We start from the raw sequence: 19662 nt of genomic DNA, 5'->3' as shown, positions 1-19662 counted from the left end.
TGATTCTGAAACATACAGTGTGAACAGCAGTTCCATGTTCACTAGACCTAGGGCACTGTGTAATGCAGGTTTAAGAGAATGAAAACTCTTAACTGATCATCATTTAGCTGAAACTCAGGTTTCTGATTCTCTGTTTTCGTTAGATTGTATAGTGGTTGAACAGTTTTTCACATAAACCTCAATTCTAGGTCATCAATAATTTCACAACCCCACAAAAGACTGCAGCTGTGCTAACGTATCAGGTCCTGAGCCTGTAAAACCTTTAAGTGAACAGAGGTTTGATTAATCTTGGCCTTTTTTTTTTGTCTAACTAAAAACTCTGACAATGCTGCATTATTAATTATATACTGCTTGGTATTCAGACAAGGAAAACCCAGTCAGGTTGACCTGTTCAACCTTTAGTTAGCCACAATCTGCAAAAGATTTGCGTCAATTCAGACATAAAAAAATAAACCTATAAGACCTTGCCCCATGAGCTGATTGATGACACCTAATGCCACCATGACAACACAGGACAACCATAAAAATGTGCACAGACACCAGTACAGGGCAGAGGTCAGCGCTACCTTGGGCTTCTAAACACAGCTTCAGTTGTATCTGAAACTCTACCCTGAGCTTTTCCAGGAAGTTAGTCCCAGTCACTGTACTTCCACAGGCCTATTTTGCCTTGGAGGTTGCATGCATTAAGACATGCTCTGCGAGTTTGCCAGAATGAAATATTTAGCTTCTTATCTAGGGACCATATTTTATCTGAATGAACAGGCACTTTCTTTTGATAGTATTTGTCCAAACTAGATGAGTCTATATGTTTATATAACTGTTCATCCACTCTGACAATGAAAACATTATCAGACCAATCAGGTGCCTCCCTACCACCCCTCTGTGTGGTAGCCTTCTCTCCTGCCATGGGCTTATGGGAACACTACCATGGTCTTCCCCTCTGTTCCATCAACGAGAGGAGAATAACCTACTGGTTTCAGGGTTTGCTTTGAAATGGGCACTCACCTACAGCATAGAGATGAGATGGCCAATCCGGGTCACGGCACCACTTGAAGAATCCAAACCCTAACGAACCAGGGGACTCGATCTGTTGTCTGGACAAGTGAAGTTTATTCGTTGCGCGCTCTCAGGTTCCAGACACCCAGAAATACTTAAGCATCAAATGAACAAATGGTTCTAAGTACAATCATTTCATTTACTAAAATGCCTTTAAAAACACTTCACCAAACACCTGCCATCACTGCATTTTGAAACAATGGAAAACACATGTAGAAATTCAGAATAATTTATACATAAATAAATGCTTCACTACACAATTGTGTTGGTCTGGACTTCTAGACACTGTACTGTGGAACGTCTTGTCAAAGTTGCAAAATTGATGTCTCGTCTGGGTCTCCAGACAAACACGTCTGGTACTATAACAACTTTGCTCCAAACCTGATTATCAGTTCTTTTAAGACTTGAAACAATGTTGCTGTTTACTGCAACATGGAGTACAAATATGGCTACAGGACAATCACAATTTACTTGTGAATCACGGACCGTCAACATGGCAACTCCAGCGAAGCATCCCAGACAAGACGAAGAGACCATTTCCTGCTTCATCCACAGCGTGTCCCCCATGAAATTTTCTGCCAACAGCGTGGAGTTCTTTAACGTGGTGCTGCAAACCGGCTGGGAGGACTTCCACTATGCGGTGGTCTTCAGCCCAGGCACGCATTTCTGCAGGCTGCGCAGAATGGAACTCCACTTTGCTTAAAAAAATGTAAAGAAGGCGTTATGTAAGTACTTCTCTTACGCACAACTCTATGAATATCTCACCGTTTACCCACCTCTTCCTAATGCAGTATTCTACGTTTTTCAGGTTTCAGGGGGACATCAGACTTTGACATGATCGTGAGTAACAGGAGCAACATCTCAGTCACCACGGTGCCGTTCGCCGCACGAAGCCCCCCATCGCAGCAGAAAAAGACTCTAAAAGAAGTCATGACAATGCTGCCAGGCAGAAAGGTAAACACTTTAAACGCTCTATGAGCTGCAAATTGCATTTTAATGCATTTTAATACTGCACTTTACTGAGCCTTTTGTCCTTGCTTGTCTCACTGGTTGCAGGTCAGCCTGGTGGAAACTAAAGTGGTCTCCGTAAGTCCATCTGTACGAACGGTGAACATCGGCGGGGCTGAGCACGAGGTCAGAAACTGCTGCATCTCCAACGGGATTGCGCAGATGACGCTGCAGCTGGGGGAGAGACAGGTGAACACCGTCCAGGCGCTGAACATTTGAGGGCAAACTTCAACTTACCATGTGCCTGCGGCTCTTCAGATGTGCGGTTGAGCTCCGTCACTGGCCCCGTTCATGCGTTAGAGATCCGGGCTACCATGAATTACTTTCTCTGTGTTCAGCCGGCAGAACAACTTCATCCCCAGGAGCAAGTTCCACCGCTGCCAGCAGTGCCGGATGATGCACTGCTGAACACTCTGAGCCCGAGAAACACTGACTGTCTCCGTGAGTTCCCAATCCTTAGTGCCTGTTAGGTGAGTTTGCTTTCTTAGCATGGTTTCTGAACATTGTACATTACAGTATGCTAGTATTGTTTTGTTAGCTCATAATTTTACTTCTTAAAAGTCTTTATTTTTTTGGTTCAATTGTCACATTTGTTAGTCGATCGTTGTTTTGCAATGCTTTGCCTTTAAGTAACAATTGCTGTTCACTGCTGTTTTTTGTAATAAAGTCGTTGTAATTTAACTTTTGTGTGAACATTTGGATTATTACGTTTCTTTCAATCCAAACTTTAAATTACGTTAATGTCCTAGAATGCATCACAAACACACAACCTTAATGTTCAGTGATCTATTGGTGTAAAATTCGTTACTAATACGAGTTAATAAACTGCTACACACTTCTACATAAACTCATCCAGATAATCTAATAATATAACTTAAATAAAACCAAATTTTCTTTAATGCTCCTTTCAGCTCCTCAACTGTAGCCTACAATATGTTTGACAAAATATAATTTACACAATATTTTCAAGCTTTATTGAACCCACAACTACCAATAGCACCAATAAAAATATATATCCTAAAATTGTTCTTTTATAATATGTACCAACCACTTACTAAATGCTTTTCACTAACTTTTACCTCAAAAACACTTGCTTTACTTCTTTCCTTTCTTTCCTGCCGTTTACTCTGCCCTATACCTATAAAGCTGATAAAACACATATTTTTGCTGCCTAGTAACTGTAAAGCGAAGTTTCCTGAACCAGCGAAGCTTTGTTAGAACTTCTATCGAAAAAGGTTCCTTCCTCTGTGTTTAAAACATAAATGACATCTAGTGGTTAAAAAGGTGAACTGCACTTGTAACTCCACTCTGCTAAATTGACTCTACTAAAACTTGATCTCCAATGCATTTAAAATAACCTAATTTATTTGTAAAGGACTACAGGTAATTCCTAAACATGACTCTTGACGTATATCACCTCACAGGTCATCTTTACAGCTGATATTTCTAAAAACTCCCCTTATAACGTCTACACAACTGTACAGAGATAACTTTTCCTTATTTTTTCACAGTCAACTTGGGGCCTTGATATAAAAGCTAAATAAATGTGTACACATATAAAGTTTTATTGCTTTAAAACCATGAACAACTACCAGTTCGTTTCTGTTGAATACGTTTTTCAACAATGTCACGTGATTGTATCCATAAGCTTCAGAGGTCATTGGTCACGTGGGTTTTTCAAGCACAAACGCTATTCAATGATCAACACAGTTCTCCGGTGTAAAGTAAGTTGTTTTTTCTTATACATGCTACAGACTTTCTGTACAAAATGTAATATCGCTATCAAGTATTTACTTACCCGTTTATCTACATCTCAGGTGCTAAGTCTCCACTGCGGAACTTAGCATGTAGCTGCTCTTACGCCTATTTTTATCTACTTACTACAGCTAAACGTATCCACATATCTTGTGTGTTGTGAACATTTTTTAGGAATGGTTATCCATCAAATCTTCCTGTTTTGATCATACTCTCACAAAACAAAACAGAGGATGTTTGTTATTGTACATGTCATACCACACAGTGAAGCATAGCACACTTCTTTGCCCCTCTTCACTACTGCAGAACACAATATGCAGTAATCTAGCTAGCGTTAATAATACCTACACAACCTCTCATAGCATCAACTTCACCTTATTTTTCTCTACGTAAACTTTAATGTGTTCTCATATACAACATATTTCCTTATCAGAAAACTGCTATGTTAAGCATTCAATTCACTTTTATCAACACAATTCATAGACACTTTGTTCTAATAACCCAGTTGCTAATATTTGCTTATATTTTCATTTGTTAATTTCAGAACTGTTAGTAACTAACTTACATTACTTTACATGACACCATGAGCATCTTTGAAATGTGTCCTTGGTACCCCAAAAAAGGCTAAATTTTTATAGCATGCTTTCAGTAGAATAACCTATGATGCATCTTCATATAATCATGTTGAACACATTCACTGCAGTCATTATTTGTTGTCTTTACAAATACCACATATTAATTTCCAATGTGTCCTGCTTTTTCAACCCATCACTGCCAGCACATTATGTAAATATTTCAAATATAATACAAATATTTCAAGCAACATACAGTTCAAATTCACATACAATCAAATAAACTATTATAAAAAAAATTTAAAAAGTTACGTTAAATGGTTTATAGAGTGGATTGAAGCCATAATGGGGCTGTATTGGAGGTCGGCTTTCGCTTACGGCCATACCACTCTGAGAACGCCCGATCTCGTCTGATCTCGGAAGCTAAGCAGGGTCGGGCCTGGTTAGTACTTGGATGGGAGACCGCCTGGGAATACCAGGTGCTGTAAGCTTTTCAGCTCAGCTATTAATGTAATAGTCCATTGTAAACAGCTTGGAAAGCTAATTTTGTCAAGGTTCAAGGAAGAAAACTTAAAAAGAATAAGTTTAATGGTTTATAGAGTGGATAGAAGCTATAATGGGGCTGTATTGGAGGTCAGCTTTCGCTTACGGCCATACCACTCTGAGAACGCCCGATCTCGTCTGATCTCGGAAGCTAAGCAGGGTCGGGCCTGGTTAGTACTTGGATGGGAGACCGCCTGGGAATACCAGGTGCTGTAAGCTTTTCAGCTCAGCTATTAATGTAATAGTCCATTGTAAACAGCTTGGAAAGCTAATTTTGTCAAGGTTCAAGGAAGAAAACTTAAAAAAAAATAAGTAAAATGGTTTATAGAGTGGATAGAAGCTATAATGGGGCTGTATTGGAGGTCGGCTTTCGCTTACGGCCATACCACTCTGAGAACGCCCGATCTCGTCTGATCTCGGAAGCTAAGCAGGGTCGGGCCTGGTTAGTACTTGGATGGGAGACCGCCTGGGAATACCAGGTGCTGTAAGCTTTTCAGCTCAGCTATTAATGTAATAGTCCATTGTAAACAGCTTGGAAAGCTAATTTTGTCAAGGTTCAAGGAAGAAAACTTAAAAAAGTAAATAAAATGGTTTATAGAGTGGATAGAAGCTATAATGGGGCTGTATTGGAGGTCGGCTTTCGCTTACGGCCATACCACTCTGAGAACGCCCGATCTCGTCTGATCTCGGAAGCTAAGCAGGGTCGGGCCTGGTTAGTACTTGGATGGGAGACCGCCTGGGAATACCAGGTGCTGTAAGCTTTTCAGCTCAGCTATTAATGTAATAGTCCATTGTAAACAGCTTGGAAAGCTAATTTTGTCAAGGTTCAAGGAAGAAAACTTAAAAAAATAAGTTAAATGGTTTATAGAGTGGATAGAAGCTATAATGGGGCTGTATTGGAGGTCAGCTTTCGCTTACGGCCATACCACTCTGAGAACGCCCGATCTCGTCTGATCTCGGAAGCTAAGCAGGGTCGGGCCTGGTTAGTACTTGGATGGGAGACCGCCTGGGAATACCAGGTGCTGTAAGCTTTTCAGCTCAGCTATTAATGTAATAGTCCATTGTAAACAGCTTGGAAAGCTAATTTTGTCAAGGTTCAAGGAAGAAAACTTAAAAAAAATAAGTAAAATGGTTTATAGAGTGGATAGAAGCTATAATGGGGCTGTATTGGAGGTCGGCTTTCGCCTACGGCCATACCACTCTGAGAACGCCCGATCTCGTCTGATCTCGGAAGCTAAGCAGGGTCGGGCCTGGTTAGTACTTGGATGGGAGACCGCCTGGGAATACCAGGTGCTGTAAGCTTTTCAGCTCAGCTATTAATGTAATAGTCCATTGTAAACAGCTTGGAAAGCTAATTTTGTCAAGGTTCAAGGAAGAAAACTTAAAAAAATAAGTAAAATGGTTTATAGAGTGGATAAAAGCTATAATGGGGCTGTATTGGAGGTCAGCTTTCGCCTACGGCCATACCACTCTGAGAACGCCCGATCTCGTCTGATCTCGGAAGCTAAGCAGGGTCGGGCCTGGTTAGTACTTGGATGGGAGACCGCCTGGGAATACCAGGTGCTGTAAGCTTTTCAGCTCAGCTATTAATGTAATAGTCCATTGTAAACAGCTTGGAAAGCTAATTTTGTCAAGGTTCAAGGAAGAAAACTTAAAAAGAATAAGTTTAATGGTTTATAGAGTGGATAGAAGCTATAATGGGGCTGTATTGGAGGTCGGCTTTCGCTTATGGCCATACCACTCTGAGAACGCCCGATCTCGTCTGATCTCGGAAGCTAAGCAGGGTCGGGCCTGGTTAGTACTTGGATGGGAGACCGCCTGGGAATACCAGGTGCTGTAAGCTTTTCAGCTCAGCTATTAATGTAATAGTCCATTGTAAACAGCTTGGAAAGCTAATTTTGTCAAGGTTCAAGGAAGAAAACTTAAAAAAAAATAAGTAAAATGGTTTATAGAGTGGATAGAAGCTATAATGGGGCTGTATTGGAGGTCGGCTTTCGCTTACGGCCATACCACTCTGAGAACGCCCGATCTCGTCTGATCTCGGAAGCTAAGCAGGGTCGGGCCTGGTTAGTACTTGGATGGGAGACCGCCTGGGAATACCAGGTGCTGTAAGCTTTTCAGCTCAGCTATTAATGTAATAGTCCATTGTAAACAGCTTGGAAAGCTAATTTTGTCAAGGTTCAAGGAAGAAAACTTAAAAAGAAAAAAGTTAAAATGGTTTATAGAGTGGATAGAAGCTATAATGGGGCTGTATTGGAGGTCGGCTTTCGCTTACGGCCATACCACTCTGAGAACGCCCGATCTCGTCTGATCTCGGAAGCTAAGCAGGGTCGGGCCTGGTTAGTACTTGGATGGGAGACCGCCTGGGAATACCAGGTGCTGTAAGCTTTTCAGCTCAGCTATTAATGTAATAGTCCATTGTAAACAGCTTGGAAAGCTAATTTTGTCAAGGTTCAAGGAAGAAAACTTAAAAAAGTTAAGTTTAATGGTTTATAGAGTGGATAGAAGCTATAATGGGGCTGTATTGGAGGTCAGCTTTCGCTTACGGCCATACCACTCTGAGAACGCCCGATCTCGTCTGATCTCGGAAGCTAAGCAGGGTCGGGCCTGGTTAGTACTTGGATGGGAGACCGCCTGGGAATACCAGGTGCTGTAAGCTTTTCAGCTCAGCTATTAATGTAATAGTCCATTGTAAACAGCTTGGAAAGCTAATTTTGTCAAGGTTCAAGGAAGAAAACTTAAAAAAAATAAGTAAAATGGTTTATAGAGTGGATAAAAGCTATAATGGGGCTGTATTGGAGGTCAGCTTTCGCTTACGGCCATACCACTCTGAGAACGCCCGATCTCGTCTGATCTCGGAAGCTAAGCAGGGTCGGGCCTGGTTAGTACTTGGATGGGAGACCGCCTGGGAATACCAGGTGCTGTAAGCTTTTCAGCTCAGCTATTAATGTAATAGTCCATTGTAAACAGCTTGGAAAGCTAATTTTGTCAAGGTTCAAGGAAGAAAACTTAAAAAAAATAAGTAAAATGGTTTATAGAGTGGATAGAAGCTATAATGGGGCTGTATTGGAGGTCAGCTTTCGCCTACGGCCATACCACTCTGAGAACGCCCGATCTCGTCTGATCTCGGAAGCTAAGCAGGGTCGGGCCTGGTTAGTACTTGGATGGGAGACCGCCTGGGAATACCAGGTGCTGTAAGCTTTTCAGCTCAGCTATTAATGTAATAGTCCATTGTAAACAGCTTGGAAAGCTAATTTTGTCAAGGTTCAAGGAAGAAAACTTTAAAAAGTTAAGTAAAATGGTTTATAGAGTGGATAGAAGCTATAATGGGGCTGTATTGGAGGTCGGCTTTCGCTTACGGCCATACCACTCTGAGAACGCCCGATCTCGTCTGATCTCGGAAGCTAAGCAGGGTCGGGCCTGGTTAGTACTTGGATGGGAGACCGCCTGGGAATACCAGGTGCTGTAAGCTTTTCAGCTCAGCTATTAATGTAATAGTCCATTGTAAACAGCTTGGAAAGCTAATTTTGTCAAGGTTCAAGGAAGAAAACTTAAAAAAATAAGTATAATGGTTTATAGAGTGGATAGAAGCTATAATGGGGCTGTATTGGAGGTCGGCTTTCGCTTACGGCCATACCACTCTGAGAACGCCCGATCTCGTCTGATCTCGGAAGCTAAGCAGGGTCGGGCCTGGTTAGTACTTGGATGGGAGACCGCCTGGGAATACCAGGTGCTGTAAGCTTTTCAGCTCAGCTATTAATGTAATAGTCCATTGTAAACAGCTTGGAAAGCTAATTTTGTCAAGGTTCAAGGAAGAAAACTTAAAAAAATAAGTAAAATGGTTTATAGAGTGGATAGAAGCTATAATGGGGCTGTATTGGAGGTCGGCTTTCGCCTACGGCCATACCACTCTGAGAACGCCCGATCTCGTCTGATCTCGGAAGCTAAGCAGGGTCGGGCCTGGTTAGTACTTGGATGGGAGACCGCCTGGGAATACCAGGTGCTGTAAGCTTTTCAGCTCAGCTATTAATGTAATAGTCCATTGTAAACAGCTTGGAAAGCTAATTTTGTCAAGGTTCAAGGAAGAAAACTTAAAAAGAATAAGTTTAATGGTTTATAGAGTGGATAGAAGCTATAATGGGGCTGTATTGGAGGTCGGCTTTCGCTTACGGCCATACCACTCTGAGAACGCCCGATCTCGTCTGATCTCGGAAGCTAAGCAGGGTCGGGCCTGGTTAGTACTTGGATGGGAGACCGCCTGGGAATACCAGGTGCTGTAAGCTTTTCAGCTCAGCTATTAATGTAATAGTCCATTGTAAACAGCTTGGAAAGCTAATTTTGTCAAGGTTCAAGGAAGAAAACTTAAAAAAATAAGTTAATGGTTTATAGAGTGGATAGAAGCTATAATGGGGCTGTATTGGAGGTCGGCTTTCGCTTACGGCCATACCACTCTGAGAACGCCCGATCTCGTCTGATCTCGGAAGCTAAGCAGGGTCGGGCCTGGTTAGTACTTGGATGGGAGACCGCCTGGGAATACCAGGTGCTGTAAGCTTTTCAGCTCAGCTATTAATGTAATAGTCCATTGTAAACAGCTTGGAAAGCTAATTTTGTCAAGGTTCAAGGAAGAAAACTTAAAAAAATAAGTTTAAATGGTTTATAGAGTGGATAGAAGCTATAATGGGGCTGTATTGGAGGTCAGCTTTCGCCTACGGCCATACCACTCTGAGAACGCCCGATCTCGTCTGATCTCGGAAGCTAAGCAGGGTCGGGCCTGGTTAGTACTTGGATGGGAGACCGCCTGGGAATACCAGGTGCTGTAAGCTTTTCAGCTCAGCTATTAATGTAATAGTCCATTGTAAACAGCTTGGAAAGCTAATTTTGTCAAGGTTCAAGGAAGAAAACTTAAAAAAAATAAGTAAAATGGTTTATAGAGTGGATAGAAAGCTATAATGGGGCTGTATTGGAGGTCAGCTTTCGCCTACGGCCATACCACTCTGAGAACGCCCGATCTCGTCTGATCTCGGAAGCTAAGCAGGGTCGGGCCTGGTTAGTACTTGGATGGGAGACCGCCTGGGAATACCAGGTGCTGTAAGCTTTTCAGCTCAGCTATTAATGTAATAGTCCATTGTAAACAGCTTGGAAAGCTAATTTTGTCAAGGTTCAAGGAAGAAAACTTAAAAAGAATAAGTAAAATGGTTTATAGAGTGGATAGAAGCTATAATGGGGCTGTATTGGAGGTCAGCTTTCGCTTACGGCCATACCACTCTGAGAACGCCCGATCTCGTCTGATCTCGGAAGCTAAGCAGGGTCGGGCCTGGTTAGTACTTGGATGGGAGACCGCCTGGGAATACCAGGTGCTGTAAGCTTTTCAGCTCAGCTATTAATGTAATAGTCCATTGTAAACAGCTTGGAAAGCTAATTTTGTCAAGGTTCAAGGAAGAAAACTTTAAAAAATTAAGTAAAATGGTTTATAGAGTGGATAGAAGCTATAATGGGGCTGTATTGGAGGTCAGCTTTCGCTTACGGCCATACCACTCTGAGAACGCCCGATCTCGTCTGATCTCGGAAGCTAAGCAGGGTCGGGCCTGGTTAGTACTTGGATGGGAGACCGCCTGGGAATACCAGGTGCTGTAAGCTTTTCAGCTCAGCTATTAATGTAATAGTCCATTGTAAACAGCTTGGAAAGCTAATTTTGTCAAGGTTCAAGGAAGAAAACTTAAAAAGAATAAGTTTAATGGTTTATAGAGTGGATAGAAGCTATAATGGGGCTGTATTGGAGGTCAGCTTTCGCTTACGGCCATACCACTCTGAGAACGCCCGATCTCGTCTGATCTCGGAAGCTAAGCAGGGTCGGGCCTGGTTAGTACTTGGATGGGAGACCGCCTGGGAATACCAGGTGCTGTAAGCTTTTCAGCTCAGCTATTAATGTAATAGTCCATTGTAAACAGCTTGGAAAGCTAATTTTGTCAAGGTTCAAGGAAGAAAACTTAAAAAAATAAGTATAAATGGTTTATAGAGTGGATAGAAGCTATAATGGGGCTGTATTGGAGGTCGGCTTTCGCTTACGGCCATACCACTCTGAGAACGCCCGATCTCGTCTGATCTCGGAAGCTAAGCAGGGTCGGGCCTGGTTAGTACTTGGATGGGAGACCGCCTGGGAATACCAGGTGCTGTAAGCTTTTCAGCTCAGCTATTAATGTAATAGTCCATTGTAAACAGCTTGGAAAGCTAATTTTGTCAAGGTTCAAGGAAGAAAACTTTAAAAAGTTAATTAAAATGGTTTATAGAGTGGATAGAAGCTATAATGGGGCTGTATTGGAGGGCCGCTTTCGCTTACGGCCATACCACTCTGAGAACGCCCGGTCTCGTCTGATCTCGGAAGCTAAGCAGGGTCGGGCCTGGTTAGTACTTGGATGGGAGACCGCCTGGGAATACCAGGTGCTGTAAGCTTTTCAGCTCAGCTATTAATGTAATAGTCCATTGTAAACAGCTTGGAAAGCTAATTTTGTCAAGGTTCAAGGAAGAAAACTTAAAAAAATAAGTTTAAATGGTTTATAGAGTGGATAGAAGCTATAATGGGGCTGTATTGGAGGTCAGCTTTCGCCTACGGCCATACCACTCTGAGAACGCCCGATCTCGTCTGATCTCGGAAGCTAAGCAGGGTCGGGCCTGGTTAGTACTTGGATGGGAGACCGCCTGGGAATACCAGGTGCTGTAAGCTTTTCAGCTCAGCTATTAATGTAATAGTCCATTGTAAACAGCTTGGAAAGCTAATTTTGTCAAGGTTCAAGGAAGAAAACTTAAAAAAAATAAGTAAAATGGTTTTTAGAGTGGATAGAAGCTATAATGGGGCTGTATTGGAGGTCGGCTTTCGCCTACGGCCATACCACTCTGAGAACGCCCGATCTCGTCTGATCTCGGAAGCTAAGCAGGGTCGGGCCTGGTTAGTACTTGGATGGGAGACCGCCTGGGAATACCAGGTGCTGTAAGCTTTTCAGCTCAGCTATTAATGTAATAGTCCATTGTAAACAGCTTGGAAAGCTAATTTTGTCAAGGTTCAAGGAAGAAAACTTAAAAAAATAAGTTAAAATGGTTTATAGAGTGGATAGAAGCTATAATGGGGCTGTATTGGAGGTCGGCTTTCGCCTACGGCCATACCACTCTGAGAACGCCCGATCTCGTCTGATCTCGGAAGCTAAGCAGGGTCGGGCCTGGTTAGTACTTGGATGGGAGACCGCCTGGGAATACCAGGTGCTGTAAGCTTTTCAGCTCAGCTATTAATGTAATAGTCCATTGTAAACAGCTTGGAAAGCTAATTTTGTCAAGGTTCAAGGAAGAAAACTTAAAAAAGATAAGTTAAAATGGTTTATAGAGTGGATAGAAGCTATAATGGGGCTGTATTGGAGGTCGGCTTTCGCTTACGGCCATACCACTCTGAGAACGCCCGATCTCGTCTGATCTCGGAAGCTAAGCAGGGTCGGGCCTGGTTAGTACTTGGATGGGAGACCGCCTGGGAATACCAGGTGCTGTAAGCTTTTCAGCTCAGCTATTAATGTAATAGTCCATTGTAAACAGCTTGGAAAGCTAATTTTGTCAAGGTTCAAGGAAGAAAACTTAAAAAAAGTAAGTTAAATGGTTTATAGAGTGGATAGAAGCTATAATGGGGCTGTATTGGAGGTCAGCTTTCGCTTACGGCCATACCACTCTGAGAACGCCCGATCTCGTCTGATCTCGGAAGCTAAGCAGGGTCGGGCCTGGTTAGTACTTGGATGGGAGACCGCCTGGGAATACCAGGTGCTGTAAGCTTTTCAGCTCAGCTATTAATGTAATAGTCCATTGTAAACAGCTTGGAAAGCTAATTTTGTCAAGGTTCAAGGAAGAAAACTTAAAAAAATAAGTTTAAATGGTTTATAGAGTGGATAGAAGCTATAATGGGGCTGTATTGGAGGTCAGCTTTCGCTTACGGCCATACCACTCTGAGAACGCCCGATCTCGTCTGATCTCGGAAGCTAAGCAGGGTCGGGCCTGGTTAGTACTTGGATGGGAGACCGCCTGGGAATACCAGGTGCTGTAAGCTTTTCAGCTCAGCTATTAATGTAATAGTCCATTGTAAACAGCTTGGAAAGCTAATTTTGTCAAGGTTCAAGGAAGAAAACTTAAAAAAATAAGTTAAATGGTTTATAGAGTGGATAGAAGCTATAATGGGGCTGTATTGGAGGTCAGCTTTCGCCTACGGCCATACCACTCTGAGAACGCCCGATCTCGTCTGATCTCGGAAGCTAAGCAGGGTCGGGCCTGGTTAGTACTTGGATGGGAGACCGCCTGGGAATACCAGGTGCTGTAAGCTTTTCAGCTCAGCTATTAATGTAATAGTCCATTGTAAACAGCTTGGAAAGCTAATTTTGTCAAGGTTCAAGGAAGAAAACTTAAAAAAATAAGTTAAAATGGTTTATAGAGTGGATAGAAGCTATAATGGGGCTGTATTGGAGGTCAGCTTTCGCCTACGGCCATACCACTCTGAGAACGCCCGATCTCGTCTGATCTCGGAAGCTAAGCAGGGTCGGGCCTGGTTAGTACTTGGATGGGAGACCGCCTGGGAATACCAGGTGCTGTAAGCTTTTCAGCTCAGCTATTAATGTAATAGTCCATTGTAAACAGCTTGGAAAGCTAATTTTGTCAAGGTTCAAGGAAGAAAACTTAAAAAAATAAGTAAAATGGTTTATAGAGTGGATAGAAGCTATAATGGGGCTGTATTGGAGGTCGGCTTTCGCCTACGGCCATACCACTCTGAGAACGCCCGATCTCGTCTGATCTCGGAAGCTAAGCAGGGTCGGGCCTGGTTAGTACTTGGATGGGAGACCGCCTGGGAATACCAGGTGCTGTAAGCTTTTCAGCTCAGCTATTAATGTAATAGTCCATTGTAAACAGCATGGAAAGCTAATTTTGTCAAGGTTCAAGGAAGAAAACTTAAAAAGAAATAAGTAAAATGGTTTATAGAGTGGATAGAAGCTATAATGGGGCTGTATTGGAGGTCAGCTTTCGCCTACGGCCATACCACTCTGAGAACGCCCGATCTCGTCTGATCTCGGAAGCTAAGCAGGGTCGGGCCTGGTTAGTACTTGGATGGGAGACCGCCTGGGAATACCAGGTGCTGTAAGCTTTTCAGCTCAGCTATTAATGTAATAGTCCATTGTAAACAGCTTGGAAAGCTAATTTTGTCAAGGTTCAAGGAAGAAAACTTAAAAAGAATAAGTTTAATGGTTTATAGAGTGGATAGAAGCTATAATGGGGCTGTATTGGAGGTCGGCTTTCGCTTACGGCCATACCACTCTGAGAACGCCCGATCTCGTCTGATCTCGGAAGCTAAGCAGGGTCGGGCCTGGTTAGTACTTGGATGGGAGACCGCCTGGGAATACCAGGTGCTGTAAGCTTTTCAGCTCAGCTATTAATGTAATAGTCCATTGTAAACAGCTTGGAAAGCTAATTTTGTCAAGGTTCAAGGAAGAAAACTTAAAAAAATAAGTAAAATGGTTTTTAGAGTGGATAAAAGCTATAATGGGGCTGTATTGGAGGTCGGCTTTCGCCTACGGCCATACCACTCTGAGAACGCCCGATCTCGTCTGATCTCGGAAGCTAAGCAGGGTCGGGCCTGGTTAGTACTTGGATGGGAGACCGCCTGGGAATACCAGGTGCTGTAAGCTTTTCAGCTCAGCTATTAATGTAATAGTCCATTGTAAACAGCTTGGAAAGCTAATTTTGTCAAGGTTCAAGGAAGAAAACTTAAAAAAAATAAGTAAAATGGTTTATAGAGTGGATAGAAGCTATAATGGGGCTGTATTGGAGGTCGGCTTTCGCCTACGGCCATACCACTCTGAGAACGCCCGATCTCGTCTGATCTCGGAAGCTAAGCAGGGTCGGGCCTGGTTAGTACTTGGATGGGAGACCGCCTGGGAATACCAGGTGCTGTAAGCTTTTCAGCTCAGCTATTAATGTAATAGTCCATTGTAAACAGCTTGGAAAGCTAATTTTGTCAAGGTTCAAGGAAGAAAACTTAAAAAAATAAGTTTAAATGGTTTATAGAGTGGATAGAAGCTATAATGGGGCTGTATTGGAGGTCAGCTTTCGCCTACGGCCATACCACTCTGAGAACGCCCGATCTCGTCTGATCTCGGAAGCTAAGCAGGGTCGGGCCTGGTTAGTACTTGGATGGGAGACCGCCTGGGAATACCAGGTGCTGTAAGCTTTTCAGCTCAGCTATTAATGTAATAGTCCATTGTAAACAGCTTGGAAAGCTAATTTTGTCAAGGTTCAAGGAAGAAAACTTAAAAAAGATAAGTATAATGGTTTATAGAGTGGATAGAAGCTATAATGGGGCTGTATTGGAGGTCAGCTTTCGCCTACGGCCATACCACTCTGAGAACGCCCGATCTCGTCTGATCTCGGAAGCTAAGCAGGGTCGGGCCTGGTTAGTACTTGGATGGGAGACCGCCTGGGAATACCAGGTGCTGTAAGCTTTTCAGCTCAGCTATTAATGTAATAGTCCATTGTAAACAGCTTGGAAAGCTAATTTTGTCAAGGTTCAAGGAAGAAAACTTAAAAAAATAAGTTTAAATGGTTTATAGAGTGGATAGAAGCTATAATGGGGCTGTATTGGAGGTCAGCTTTCGCCTACGGCCATACCACTCTGAGAACGCCCGATCTCGTCTGATCTCGGAAGCTAAGCAGGGTCGGGCCTGGTTAGTACTTGGATGGGAGACCGCCTGGGAATACCAGGTGCTGTAAGCTTTTCAGCTCAGCTATTAATGTAATAGTCCATTGTAAACAGCTTGGAAAGCTAATTTTGTCAAGGTTCAAGGAAGAAAACTTAAAAAAAATAAGTTAAAATGGTTTATAGAGTGGATAGAAGCTATAATGGGGCTGTATTGGAGGTCAGCTTTCGCCTACGGCCATACCACTCTGAGAACGCCCGATCTCGTCTGATCTCGGAAGCTAAGCAGGGTCGGGCCTGGTTAGTACTTGGATGGGAGACCGCCTGGGAATACCAGGTGCTGTAAGCTTTTCAGCTCAGCTATTAATGTAATAGTCCATTGTAAACAGCTTGGAAAGCTAATTTTGTCAAGGTTCAAGGAAGAAAACTTAAAAAAAATAAGTAAAATGGTTTATAGAGTGGATAAAAGCTATAATGGGGCTGTATTGGAGGTCAGCTTTCGCCTACGGCCATACCACTCTGAGAACGCCCGATCTCGTCTGATCTCGGAAGCTAAGCAGGGTCGGGCCTGGTTAGTACTTGGATGGGAGACCGCCTGGGAATACCAGGTGCTGTAAGCTTTTCAGCTCAGCTATTAATGTAATAGTCCATTGTAAACAGCTTGGAAAGCTAATTTTGTCAAGGTTCAAGGAAGAAAACTTAAAAAAATAAGTTAAATGGTTTATAGAGTGGATAGAAGCTATAATGGGGCTGTATTGGAGGTCAGCTTTCGCCTACGGCCATACCACTCTGAGAACGCCCGATCTCGTCTGATCTCGGAAGCTAAGCAGGGTCGGGCCTGGTTAGTACTTGGATGGGAGACCGCCTGGGAATACCAGGTGCTGTAAGCTTTTCAGCTCAGCTATTAATGTAATAGTCCATTGTAAACAGCTTGGAAAGCTAATTTTGTCAAGGTTCAAGGAAGAAAACTTAAAAAAATAAGTATAAATGGTTTATAGAGTGGATAGAAGCTATAATGGGGCTGTATTGGAGGTCGGCTTTCGCCTACGGCCATACCACTCTGAGAACGCCCGATCTCGTCTGATCTCGGAAGCTAAGCAGGGTCGGGCCTGGTTAGTACTTGGATGGGAGACCGCCTGGGAATACCAGGTGCTGTAAGCTTTTCAGCTCAGCTATTAATGTAATAGTCCATTGTAAACAGCTTGGAAAGCTAATTTTGTCAAGGTTCAAGGAAGAAAACTTAAAAAAAATAAGTTTAAAATGGTTTATAGAGTGGATAGAAGCTATAATGGGGCTGTATTGGAGGTCAGCTTTCGCCTACGGCCATACCACTCTGAGAACGCCCGATCTCGTCTGATCTCGGAAGCTAAGCAGGGTCGGGCCTGGTTAGTACTTGGATGGGAGACCGCCTGGGAATACCAGGTGCTGTAAGCTTTTCAGCTCAGCTATTAATGTAATAGTCCATTGTAAACAGCTTGGAAAGCTAATTTTGTCAAGGTTCAAGGAAGAAAACTTAAAAAAATAAGTTTAAATGGTTTATAGAGTGGATAGAAGCTATAATGGGGCTGTATTGGAGGTCGGCTTTCGCCTACGGCCATACCACTCTGAGAACGCCCGATCTCGTCTGATCTCGGAAGCTAAGCAGGGTCGGGCCTGGTTAGTACTTGGATGGGAGACCGCCTGGGAATACCAGGTGCTGTAAGCTTTTCAGCTCAGCTATTAATGTAATAGTCCATTGTAAACAGCTTGGAAAGCTAATTTTGTCAAGGTTCAAGGAAGAAAACTTAAAAAAATAAGTTAAAATGGTTTATAGAGTGGATAGAAGCTATAATGGGGCTGTATTGGAGGTCGGCTTTCGCTTACGGCCATACCACTCTGAGAACGCCCGATCTCGTCTGATCTCGGAAGCTAAGCAGGGTCGGGCCTGGTTAGTACTTGGATGGGAGACCGCCTGGGAATACCAGGTGCTGTAAGCTTTTCAGCTCAGCTATTAATGTAATAGTCCATTGTAAACAGCTTGGAAAGCTAATTTTGTCAAGGTTCAAGGAAGAAAACTTAAAAAAGATAAGTTAATGGTTTATAGAGTGGATAGAAGCTATAATGGGGCTGTATTGGAGGTCAGCTTTCGCTTACGGCCATACCACTCTGAGAACGCCCGATCTCGTCTGATCTCGGAAGCTAAGCAGGGTCGGGCCTGGTTAGTACTTGGATGGGAGACCGCCTGGGAATACCAGGTGCTGTAAGCTTTTCAGCTCAGCTATTAATGTAATAGTCCATTGTAAACAGCTTGGAAAGCTAATTTTGTCAAGGTTCAAGGAAGAAAACTTAAAAAAAATAAGTAAAATGGTTTATAGAGTGGATAGAAGCTATAATGGGGCTGTATTGGAGGTCAGCTTTCGCCTACGGCCATACCACTCTGAGAACGCCCGATCTCGTCTGATCTCGGAAGCTAAGCAGGGTCGGGCCTGGTTAGTACTTGGATGGGAGACCGCCTGGGAATACCAGGTGCTGTAAGCTTTTCAGCTCAGCTATTAATGTAATAGTCCATTGTAAACAGCTTGGAAAGCTAATTTTGTCAAGGTTCAAGGAAGAAAACTTAAAAAAATAAGTAAAATGGTTTATAGAGTGGATAGAAGCTATAATGGGGCTGTATTGGAGGTCGGCTTTCGCCTACGGCCATACCACTCTGAGAACGCCCGATCTCGTCTGATCTCGGAAGCTAAGCAGGGTCGGGCCTGGTTAGTACTTGGATGGGAGACCGCCTGGGAATACCAGGTGCTGTAAGCTTTTCAGCTCAGCTATTAATGTAATAGTCCATTGTAAACAGCTTGGAAAGCTAATTTTGTCAAGGTTCAAGGAAGAAAACTTAAAAAAGTTAAGTTTAAATGGTTTATAGAGTGGATAGAAGCTATAATGGGGCTGTATTGGAGGTCAGCTTTCGCTTACGGCCATACCACTCTGAGAACGCCCGATCTCGTCTGATCTCGGAAGCTAAGCAGGGTCGGGCCTGGTTAGTACTTGGATGGGAGACCGCCTGGGAATACCAGGTGCTGTAAGCTTTTCAGCTCAGCTATTAATGTAATAGTCCATTGTAAACAGCTTGGAAAGCTAATTTTGTCAAGGTTCAAGGAAGAAAACTTAAAAAAATAAGTTAAAATGGTTTATAGAGTGGATAGAAGCTATAATGGGGCTGTATTGGAGGTCGGCTTTCGCCTACGGCCATACCACTCTGAGAACGCCCGATCTCGTCTGATCTCGGAAGCTAAGCAGGGTCGGGCCTGGTTAGTACTTGGATGGGAGACCGCCTGGGAATACCAGGTGCTGTAAGCTTTTCAGCTCAGCTATTAATGTAATAGTCCATTGTAAACAGCTTGGAAAGCTAATTTTGTCAAGGTTCAAGGAAGAAAACTTAAAAAAGTTAAGTAAAATGGTTTATAGAGTGGATAGAAGCTATAATGGGGCTGTATTGGAGGTCGGCTTTCGCTTACGGCCATACCACTCTGAGAACGCCCGATCTCGTCTGATCTCGGAAGCTAAGCAGGGTCGGGCCTGGTTAGTACTTGGATGGGAGACCGCCTGGGAATACCAGGTGCTGTAAGCTTTTCAGCTCAGCTATTAATGTAATAGTCCATTGTAAACAGCTTGGAAAGCTAATTTTGTCAAGGTTCAAGGAAGAAAACTTAAAAAAAATAAGTAAAATGGTTTATAGAGTGGATGAAAGCTATAATGGGGCTGTATTGGAGGTCGGCTTTCGCCTACGGCCATACCACTCTGAGAACGCCCGATCTCGTCTGATCTCGGAAGCTAAGCAGGGTCGGGCCTGGTTAGTACTTGGATGGGAGACCGCCTGGGAATACCAGGTGCTGTAAGCTTTTCAGCTCAGCTATTAATGTAATAGTCCATTGTAAACAGCTTGGAAAGCTAATTTTGTCAAGGTTCAAGGAAGAAAACTTAAAAAAATAAGTTAAATGGTTTATAGAGTGGATAGAAGCTATAATGGGGCTGTATTGGAGGTCAGCT

The 19662-nt window shown here is 43.1% G+C and overlaps 55 non-coding genes across 55 annotated transcripts; all 55 read left to right on the top strand.

Moving 5' to 3' along the window:
- Nucleotides 1-4763: 4763 nt before the first annotated feature.
- LOC118800655 lies at nucleotides 4764-4882 on the top strand. Its single transcript, XR_005006272.1, has one exon. It is a non-coding gene; the product is annotated as a 5S ribosomal RNA (ribosomal RNA).
- A 152-nt stretch (nucleotides 4883-5034) lies between these two features.
- On the top strand, nucleotides 5035-5153 carry LOC118800654. Its single transcript, XR_005006271.1, has one exon. It is a non-coding gene; the product is annotated as a 5S ribosomal RNA (ribosomal RNA).
- Nucleotides 5154-5306: 153 nt separating this feature from the next.
- Nucleotides 5307-5425, top strand: LOC118800777. Its single transcript, XR_005006393.1, has one exon. It is a non-coding gene; the product is annotated as a 5S ribosomal RNA (ribosomal RNA).
- Nucleotides 5426-5576: 151 nt separating this feature from the next.
- Nucleotides 5577-5695, top strand: LOC118800776. Its single transcript, XR_005006392.1, has one exon. It is a non-coding gene; the product is annotated as a 5S ribosomal RNA (ribosomal RNA).
- A 151-nt stretch (nucleotides 5696-5846) lies between these two features.
- LOC118800775 lies at nucleotides 5847-5965 on the top strand. The gene has a single exon (XR_005006391.1). It is a non-coding gene; the product is annotated as a 5S ribosomal RNA (ribosomal RNA).
- Nucleotides 5966-6117: 152 nt separating this feature from the next.
- LOC118800726 lies at nucleotides 6118-6236 on the top strand. Its single transcript, XR_005006345.1, has one exon. It is a non-coding gene; the product is annotated as a 5S ribosomal RNA (ribosomal RNA).
- Nucleotides 6237-6387: 151 nt separating this feature from the next.
- On the top strand, nucleotides 6388-6506 carry LOC118800725. Its single transcript, XR_005006344.1, has one exon. It is a non-coding gene; the product is annotated as a 5S ribosomal RNA (ribosomal RNA).
- A 152-nt stretch (nucleotides 6507-6658) lies between these two features.
- On the top strand, nucleotides 6659-6777 carry LOC118800656. Its single transcript, XR_005006273.1, has one exon. It is a non-coding gene; the product is annotated as a 5S ribosomal RNA (ribosomal RNA).
- A 153-nt stretch (nucleotides 6778-6930) lies between these two features.
- Nucleotides 6931-7049, top strand: LOC118800774. The gene has a single exon (XR_005006390.1). It is a non-coding gene; the product is annotated as a 5S ribosomal RNA (ribosomal RNA).
- A 154-nt stretch (nucleotides 7050-7203) lies between these two features.
- LOC118800773 lies at nucleotides 7204-7322 on the top strand. The gene has a single exon (XR_005006389.1). It is a non-coding gene; the product is annotated as a 5S ribosomal RNA (ribosomal RNA).
- Nucleotides 7323-7474: 152 nt separating this feature from the next.
- On the top strand, nucleotides 7475-7593 carry LOC118800771. Its single transcript, XR_005006387.1, has one exon. It is a non-coding gene; the product is annotated as a 5S ribosomal RNA (ribosomal RNA).
- A 152-nt stretch (nucleotides 7594-7745) lies between these two features.
- On the top strand, nucleotides 7746-7864 carry LOC118800769. Its single transcript, XR_005006386.1, has one exon. It is a non-coding gene; the product is annotated as a 5S ribosomal RNA (ribosomal RNA).
- A 152-nt stretch (nucleotides 7865-8016) lies between these two features.
- On the top strand, nucleotides 8017-8135 carry LOC118800724. Its single transcript, XR_005006343.1, has one exon. It is a non-coding gene; the product is annotated as a 5S ribosomal RNA (ribosomal RNA).
- A 152-nt stretch (nucleotides 8136-8287) lies between these two features.
- Nucleotides 8288-8406, top strand: LOC118800768. Its single transcript, XR_005006385.1, has one exon. It is a non-coding gene; the product is annotated as a 5S ribosomal RNA (ribosomal RNA).
- A 151-nt stretch (nucleotides 8407-8557) lies between these two features.
- On the top strand, nucleotides 8558-8676 carry LOC118800767. The gene has a single exon (XR_005006384.1). It is a non-coding gene; the product is annotated as a 5S ribosomal RNA (ribosomal RNA).
- A 151-nt stretch (nucleotides 8677-8827) lies between these two features.
- On the top strand, nucleotides 8828-8946 carry LOC118800723. The gene has a single exon (XR_005006342.1). It is a non-coding gene; the product is annotated as a 5S ribosomal RNA (ribosomal RNA).
- A 152-nt stretch (nucleotides 8947-9098) lies between these two features.
- Nucleotides 9099-9217, top strand: LOC118800766. Its single transcript, XR_005006383.1, has one exon. It is a non-coding gene; the product is annotated as a 5S ribosomal RNA (ribosomal RNA).
- A 150-nt stretch (nucleotides 9218-9367) lies between these two features.
- LOC118800765 lies at nucleotides 9368-9486 on the top strand. Its single transcript, XR_005006382.1, has one exon. It is a non-coding gene; the product is annotated as a 5S ribosomal RNA (ribosomal RNA).
- Nucleotides 9487-9638: 152 nt separating this feature from the next.
- Nucleotides 9639-9757, top strand: LOC118800722. The gene has a single exon (XR_005006341.1). It is a non-coding gene; the product is annotated as a 5S ribosomal RNA (ribosomal RNA).
- A 153-nt stretch (nucleotides 9758-9910) lies between these two features.
- On the top strand, nucleotides 9911-10029 carry LOC118800721. Its single transcript, XR_005006340.1, has one exon. It is a non-coding gene; the product is annotated as a 5S ribosomal RNA (ribosomal RNA).
- Nucleotides 10030-10181: 152 nt separating this feature from the next.
- LOC118800764 lies at nucleotides 10182-10300 on the top strand. The gene has a single exon (XR_005006381.1). It is a non-coding gene; the product is annotated as a 5S ribosomal RNA (ribosomal RNA).
- Nucleotides 10301-10452: 152 nt separating this feature from the next.
- On the top strand, nucleotides 10453-10571 carry LOC118800763. Its single transcript, XR_005006380.1, has one exon. It is a non-coding gene; the product is annotated as a 5S ribosomal RNA (ribosomal RNA).
- Nucleotides 10572-10723: 152 nt separating this feature from the next.
- LOC118800762 lies at nucleotides 10724-10842 on the top strand. Its single transcript, XR_005006379.1, has one exon. It is a non-coding gene; the product is annotated as a 5S ribosomal RNA (ribosomal RNA).
- Nucleotides 10843-10994: 152 nt separating this feature from the next.
- LOC118800761 lies at nucleotides 10995-11113 on the top strand. Its single transcript, XR_005006378.1, has one exon. It is a non-coding gene; the product is annotated as a 5S ribosomal RNA (ribosomal RNA).
- Nucleotides 11114-11265: 152 nt separating this feature from the next.
- On the top strand, nucleotides 11266-11384 carry LOC118800657. Its single transcript, XR_005006274.1, has one exon. It is a non-coding gene; the product is annotated as a 5S ribosomal RNA (ribosomal RNA).
- A 152-nt stretch (nucleotides 11385-11536) lies between these two features.
- On the top strand, nucleotides 11537-11655 carry LOC118800720. Its single transcript, XR_005006339.1, has one exon. It is a non-coding gene; the product is annotated as a 5S ribosomal RNA (ribosomal RNA).
- A 152-nt stretch (nucleotides 11656-11807) lies between these two features.
- LOC118800719 lies at nucleotides 11808-11926 on the top strand. The gene has a single exon (XR_005006338.1). It is a non-coding gene; the product is annotated as a 5S ribosomal RNA (ribosomal RNA).
- A 152-nt stretch (nucleotides 11927-12078) lies between these two features.
- On the top strand, nucleotides 12079-12197 carry LOC118800718. The gene has a single exon (XR_005006337.1). It is a non-coding gene; the product is annotated as a 5S ribosomal RNA (ribosomal RNA).
- A 153-nt stretch (nucleotides 12198-12350) lies between these two features.
- Nucleotides 12351-12469, top strand: LOC118800759. Its single transcript, XR_005006376.1, has one exon. It is a non-coding gene; the product is annotated as a 5S ribosomal RNA (ribosomal RNA).
- Nucleotides 12470-12621: 152 nt separating this feature from the next.
- Nucleotides 12622-12740, top strand: LOC118800758. The gene has a single exon (XR_005006375.1). It is a non-coding gene; the product is annotated as a 5S ribosomal RNA (ribosomal RNA).
- Nucleotides 12741-12892: 152 nt separating this feature from the next.
- Nucleotides 12893-13011, top strand: LOC118800757. The gene has a single exon (XR_005006374.1). It is a non-coding gene; the product is annotated as a 5S ribosomal RNA (ribosomal RNA).
- Nucleotides 13012-13162: 151 nt separating this feature from the next.
- Nucleotides 13163-13281, top strand: LOC118800717. Its single transcript, XR_005006336.1, has one exon. It is a non-coding gene; the product is annotated as a 5S ribosomal RNA (ribosomal RNA).
- A 152-nt stretch (nucleotides 13282-13433) lies between these two features.
- On the top strand, nucleotides 13434-13552 carry LOC118800715. Its single transcript, XR_005006334.1, has one exon. It is a non-coding gene; the product is annotated as a 5S ribosomal RNA (ribosomal RNA).
- A 151-nt stretch (nucleotides 13553-13703) lies between these two features.
- LOC118800714 lies at nucleotides 13704-13822 on the top strand. The gene has a single exon (XR_005006333.1). It is a non-coding gene; the product is annotated as a 5S ribosomal RNA (ribosomal RNA).
- A 153-nt stretch (nucleotides 13823-13975) lies between these two features.
- On the top strand, nucleotides 13976-14094 carry LOC118800713. Its single transcript, XR_005006332.1, has one exon. It is a non-coding gene; the product is annotated as a 5S ribosomal RNA (ribosomal RNA).
- Nucleotides 14095-14246: 152 nt separating this feature from the next.
- Nucleotides 14247-14365, top strand: LOC118800756. The gene has a single exon (XR_005006373.1). It is a non-coding gene; the product is annotated as a 5S ribosomal RNA (ribosomal RNA).
- Nucleotides 14366-14516: 151 nt separating this feature from the next.
- Nucleotides 14517-14635, top strand: LOC118800711. The gene has a single exon (XR_005006331.1). It is a non-coding gene; the product is annotated as a 5S ribosomal RNA (ribosomal RNA).
- Nucleotides 14636-14787: 152 nt separating this feature from the next.
- Nucleotides 14788-14906, top strand: LOC118800710. Its single transcript, XR_005006330.1, has one exon. It is a non-coding gene; the product is annotated as a 5S ribosomal RNA (ribosomal RNA).
- A 152-nt stretch (nucleotides 14907-15058) lies between these two features.
- Nucleotides 15059-15177, top strand: LOC118800709. The gene has a single exon (XR_005006329.1). It is a non-coding gene; the product is annotated as a 5S ribosomal RNA (ribosomal RNA).
- A 152-nt stretch (nucleotides 15178-15329) lies between these two features.
- On the top strand, nucleotides 15330-15448 carry LOC118800708. Its single transcript, XR_005006328.1, has one exon. It is a non-coding gene; the product is annotated as a 5S ribosomal RNA (ribosomal RNA).
- A 152-nt stretch (nucleotides 15449-15600) lies between these two features.
- Nucleotides 15601-15719, top strand: LOC118800707. The gene has a single exon (XR_005006327.1). It is a non-coding gene; the product is annotated as a 5S ribosomal RNA (ribosomal RNA).
- A 153-nt stretch (nucleotides 15720-15872) lies between these two features.
- On the top strand, nucleotides 15873-15991 carry LOC118800706. Its single transcript, XR_005006326.1, has one exon. It is a non-coding gene; the product is annotated as a 5S ribosomal RNA (ribosomal RNA).
- Nucleotides 15992-16143: 152 nt separating this feature from the next.
- Nucleotides 16144-16262, top strand: LOC118800705. Its single transcript, XR_005006325.1, has one exon. It is a non-coding gene; the product is annotated as a 5S ribosomal RNA (ribosomal RNA).
- A 151-nt stretch (nucleotides 16263-16413) lies between these two features.
- LOC118800703 lies at nucleotides 16414-16532 on the top strand. Its single transcript, XR_005006323.1, has one exon. It is a non-coding gene; the product is annotated as a 5S ribosomal RNA (ribosomal RNA).
- A 152-nt stretch (nucleotides 16533-16684) lies between these two features.
- On the top strand, nucleotides 16685-16803 carry LOC118800702. The gene has a single exon (XR_005006322.1). It is a non-coding gene; the product is annotated as a 5S ribosomal RNA (ribosomal RNA).
- A 154-nt stretch (nucleotides 16804-16957) lies between these two features.
- LOC118800701 lies at nucleotides 16958-17076 on the top strand. Its single transcript, XR_005006321.1, has one exon. It is a non-coding gene; the product is annotated as a 5S ribosomal RNA (ribosomal RNA).
- A 152-nt stretch (nucleotides 17077-17228) lies between these two features.
- LOC118800700 lies at nucleotides 17229-17347 on the top strand. The gene has a single exon (XR_005006320.1). It is a non-coding gene; the product is annotated as a 5S ribosomal RNA (ribosomal RNA).
- A 152-nt stretch (nucleotides 17348-17499) lies between these two features.
- LOC118800755 lies at nucleotides 17500-17618 on the top strand. The gene has a single exon (XR_005006372.1). It is a non-coding gene; the product is annotated as a 5S ribosomal RNA (ribosomal RNA).
- Nucleotides 17619-17769: 151 nt separating this feature from the next.
- On the top strand, nucleotides 17770-17888 carry LOC118800754. The gene has a single exon (XR_005006371.1). It is a non-coding gene; the product is annotated as a 5S ribosomal RNA (ribosomal RNA).
- Nucleotides 17889-18040: 152 nt separating this feature from the next.
- LOC118800699 lies at nucleotides 18041-18159 on the top strand. Its single transcript, XR_005006319.1, has one exon. It is a non-coding gene; the product is annotated as a 5S ribosomal RNA (ribosomal RNA).
- Nucleotides 18160-18310: 151 nt separating this feature from the next.
- Nucleotides 18311-18429, top strand: LOC118800698. The gene has a single exon (XR_005006318.1). It is a non-coding gene; the product is annotated as a 5S ribosomal RNA (ribosomal RNA).
- Nucleotides 18430-18582: 153 nt separating this feature from the next.
- On the top strand, nucleotides 18583-18701 carry LOC118800753. The gene has a single exon (XR_005006370.1). It is a non-coding gene; the product is annotated as a 5S ribosomal RNA (ribosomal RNA).
- A 152-nt stretch (nucleotides 18702-18853) lies between these two features.
- Nucleotides 18854-18972, top strand: LOC118800697. Its single transcript, XR_005006317.1, has one exon. It is a non-coding gene; the product is annotated as a 5S ribosomal RNA (ribosomal RNA).
- A 152-nt stretch (nucleotides 18973-19124) lies between these two features.
- LOC118800752 lies at nucleotides 19125-19243 on the top strand. Its single transcript, XR_005006369.1, has one exon. It is a non-coding gene; the product is annotated as a 5S ribosomal RNA (ribosomal RNA).
- A 152-nt stretch (nucleotides 19244-19395) lies between these two features.
- Nucleotides 19396-19514, top strand: LOC118800696. The gene has a single exon (XR_005006315.1). It is a non-coding gene; the product is annotated as a 5S ribosomal RNA (ribosomal RNA).
- Nucleotides 19515-19662: the final 148 nt, after the last annotated feature.

This window comes from Colossoma macropomum, unplaced genomic scaffold (assembly GCF_904425465.1).
Source record: "Colossoma macropomum unplaced genomic scaffold, Colossoma_macropomum, whole genome shotgun sequence".
Lineage (NCBI taxonomy): Eukaryota > Metazoa > Chordata > Actinopteri > Characiformes > Serrasalmidae > Colossoma > Colossoma macropomum.
The sequence above is the reverse complement of the archived record's forward strand: the minus strand, read 5'-3'. Positions and strand labels throughout refer to the sequence as shown.